Source organism: Macrobrachium rosenbergii, chromosome 45 (assembly GCF_040412425.1).
Source record: "Macrobrachium rosenbergii isolate ZJJX-2024 chromosome 45, ASM4041242v1, whole genome shotgun sequence".
In the NCBI taxonomy this organism is placed as follows: domain Eukaryota; kingdom Metazoa; phylum Arthropoda; class Malacostraca; order Decapoda; family Palaemonidae; genus Macrobrachium; species Macrobrachium rosenbergii.
In genome coordinates, this window is record NC_089785.1 from 27030273 (window position 1) to 27034912 (window position 4640).

Here is a 4640-nt window from a genome sequence, read left to right on the forward strand (position 1 = left end):
CTCGGGGAAGATATCGGCGGAAGATACTGAGGAATCTTTATTGGTCCTTTTCAGCAGAATTTCTCTCTTCAAGTTCAATACTTTTTCATCTCGGCGAAATCTCTCTCTCCCTCTGGCGCGCGCGCGCGCGTCGAGGAGATGCAACTTTTTGAAGGGGGGAAAGGTGTTCCAGGCAGACTTCAAAAAAGAGTCTGATCTTGATGTTTTGGGCAATTATGTGGATGTACTGATATTTTTATTGGTATAATTTTTAATGTCAGTGAGCTTATTCAGATCAAATTTTTGTCCATCACAGACCTTGAACTTTGACATTAAAAGCTCCATCAGTTACTTAATTTACAAACTGTTTCGTCTGAATTCCAGAAACCGGAAAAATTTTGGTGTGCTGAACTGCGTGGCACTGGCAGGATTAAAAAGTTAATTTGCTAAAATCTAAAACTGTTCTGTGGCATTTCGGCCACTTGGACACAAACTTCCTTTGGAACCACGTGACGAAATTCGTAATCCATAACGATAACTAATATTTTTGGGCAACTTTTTACCATTTTTATAGAACCCTGGAAACTGATTGTGTTTCTCACCCGTATCAATGAGACATACATGTAGTATAATAAAATCTCAACAACAAAACAGGATAAAAGTTTTCGTGTAGGAATCTCTCAAGTTCATCACATCTGCTCATTACCTACCCTTCGGTTAAAATCACCAAAACTCATTTATAAAATCAACCATTTTTGTTTTTTGTAGAATTTTGAAACTGGTGGCTACGCCGGTGGCTATCCATTCTACAGTTGTAGATTATTTAATTTATTTTACAACATTCTTTTTCCACTTTAATCCAAAATTTGCTTCGGACCCATGTAATAAAACTTAACAGATGACCTTCTGGTAATATAATTGGGTGTTTCTACCCAATTACATATGGGTAAGATAATTGAATTAATCTTTCACAAACACTAAAAGAACCGTTTTTCTCAGAACAATTAGCAACAGGAAGAGAAAGATTGATTTAGCAGTTCATAAAAACTTCACAGGACCCCAAGAGGTGTTTACGCAAGAGATCGAACCCAATTAAGCTCCGATGCACCTCTGATCAAATTATCCAATTGGTCTTTCAGAGCGGCAAAAAAAAAAAAAATATATATATATATATATATATATATATATATATATATATATATATATATATATATATATATAAATATATATATATATATATATATATATATATATATATATATATATATATATATATATATATATATATATATATTATATATATATATATATATATATATATATATATATATATATATATATATATATATATATATATATATATATATATATATATATATATATATATATATAAACAATGAATTTTTCGTAAGACTTCAGGACCAACCGAGCGTAATGAGCTTTAATGAGCTTTCAGTCTCCCAAAACATTTGCACAAATCAAACTAAGGTGTTAATTACAAGACACAAATCAATTTTTCAAAAGAGTTAAGTGTAGGCCTATCTGTTAATAGATCCAATTTTCAAAAGAGTTACGTATAGGCCTACCTGGGAATAGATCCCAATTTAAAAAAGATAAGTACAGGCCTATTCAAGGATAGATCCCAGATTCCAAAAAAATAAGCTTAGGCCTGTTTGGGAATAGGCAATTGCAAAAAAGGAAACTGGAAGCCTATTTGAGCACAGATCCCATTTCCAAAAGAGTTCAGTGTAGGCCTATCTGAGCCTCGACCCCATTTTCAAAAGAGGTAAGCGTAGGCCTATCTGGGAATAGATACTACTCACTCCCATCCCGTGGGTTAGCTGTCTATCACGCCCATTCATATATATATGCAAATTGGTCTCATCCGATTCGTCAACATCACCAGGAATTCGCGATATTGGAATGAACTGGAATGACGTCCGAAGTCAAAATTAATTTCATTCTTTTCAGGCAAATACTATATTCGGAATAAAGGTTCAATGAAAACTTGGAGTATGCAGTTAATACATCTGGTGAACGAATGGCTTTGTATACATAAATACATCTATTGTGAGTAATAATATATATATATATATATATATATATATATATATATATATATATATATATATATATATATATATATATATATATATATAGATAGATAGATAGATAGAGATAGATAGATAGATACATAGATAGATAGAATAACAGGACCTCATTGAAACAGGATGGTATCTAACGGTGATTTTAATCATAAAAGCTGAAAGATTTAAAGGACTAATCTGTCCCCATCGTCCTGTAGCCATGAAAGATATCCTGTTTAAATGAGCTTCTGTTAATCTCTGCACGAATAAACAGTACAATTTTGTATGTAATATGCTTTAGTAAAGAAATTAACCCTTGTAACATGAAACTTTCCAGCAGAAGGACTTAGAAGGTAAAAGTCAAAAGTAATAACTGAAAATCTTGGGTCTTTTACCTGTAAAGAAATTGCTCTTACACGTAAGGTTTCTCAAAGGCTAATCAGTAATGGGATCATTTGGTCTTTTTCCGGCCAAAACGAAAATTATTGGAAAACTTATGGAAAGTTCCGAATTTTCTAATCAACTGTCAACTTTCCCTGTCTAAGAAAAAAGAAAGAAAGGAAAATAGAAAGTAAGAGAAATACTCAGACGAGAGGAATTATATCACAAGATTAAAATCAGCTGCTACCATTCTGTTTCTTATTTCTTTCTTGTTATCTGATACTTTTCGACAACTGACACAAAATTCCCTGGATACGATGCAATATATAAAATCGCTGATTTTTTTCGAAGCTCCATGTCCATCTAACTACAACCAACACCCTCAGCAACTAAAAAACGAAAACGAATCTAATTCCTTGGTCATAAAAGACGCCATCGTGTCCCTCCGAATGCAAGAGAATTCTACTCAATATGCACGATATATATATATTTTTTTTTTTTGTTACCCTGCCAATTCGACAATATTCCGGATGAGCGATGACAAACAAAACTGGTTTATTCTGACAGAATTCCCGTAGTTCCTGGGCTATCTGATATACTCAACTTTGACGGTAAACTTGGTGATAAACCAACTTCTCTCCTTTTGGAAATGATAAATTATACAATTCTAAAATCAAAACACACATTCTGATACACTGTTCAACTGGAAGGAAAATTTGAAGATAAACCAACTTACATTCTTTTGGAAACAATAAACTATATATCTCTGGAATGAACATACATTTGAGACTGATATTAAACAAGGCATAAAACCGGCCTTAAATAAAATAAATAATAAATAAAAAAAAAAAAGCACGCCGCTCACTCTCCCGCCACAATCACAAATTTGTTTCTAATTCAACCCCACATTCGACAGTTTGTTAATGTCTTCACAAAACAACTGAATGGAATATGCACTCTTATGTTTGGCCAGGAGATATGATATGCAAATATTTTCTTAAACACCTAACATTCAAATAAATGTCATTCACTTTAGAATTTCTACATAATTCATGTACCATAATTCACGTACCAGTAAACATGAAACCCCAAATAATTAAACTATTAAATATTCATTTCGTATATTTGCATAGCCGTTGTCAACACGCCATTTCGATGTCTTGAACAAATAATTGGTGTATATATACAACTTTTTAACTTAGGTTACTTTATTTTTACGTTAACTTGAACTGAAACTGAAGCAGCAAATAACAGCTGTTCTCTTTACAAAAAATGACCCAAAAGAACTGACAGAAAGCATCAGTGAATTCGGTTTTCCAAGAGTGAACGAAACCTAAAGATATCAATATTCAGGTCGACTTTATCTGGTTCCTGCAACACACAAAGAGAAGGATTACACTCCCCATTACGAGAGAGAGAGAGAGAGAGAGAGAGAGAGAGAGAGAGAGAGAGAGAGAGAGAGAGAGAGAGAGAGGCAACAGTTGTATCTGGAGTATACGCACACACAAACACTATACTGTATTTGCGCAAAATCGGGAAACACCATCTAACAAACACTCAGCTCTTTTAATTCCGTTTTATTAAGCGTTCAGTCGCATGCGAAGTCAAGATCAATTTTAGCTATCCACAGCTGAGATCATTTGCATACTTGATTTCACTAAATAACGCGGGAAATCCCTGTCCACTTGCATTTTTAATTATGAGAGAGAGAGAGAGAGAGAGAGAGAGAGAGAGAGAGAGAGAGCTTAGATTAGAGATAAATCAGGTCAATTCTTGTCGAACAGATAAACAGGTCAGGTGTGTGGAACTAAACATGCAGGTGTTGGAAAGTTTGAGAGAGAGAGAGAGAGAGAGAGAGAGAGGGTCCTTCTTCCCTTTTATTTCTTGTCGCTTTGCACAACGCAGATGTTGGTGGTTTAACAGTCATGTCAAAATCACCCATAAAAGACAAATTATATCCGACATTCATCACGTATTGGATACTGCAACACCATAGTCAAACATGTAGTCACACGTCGGCAACTTATCGCATACATATCACAAACAAGTTGAAAACAAGTCAACAACCGTAAGTGGAGAACGATCTTCGGTAAAGGCTGGACAATCTTATGAAGCAACGGAAAGGACTACCAACACGTCGATAACATGTATCCAAAATGTTTGTGATGTGTAAGTGATAAGTTGCCAACATGT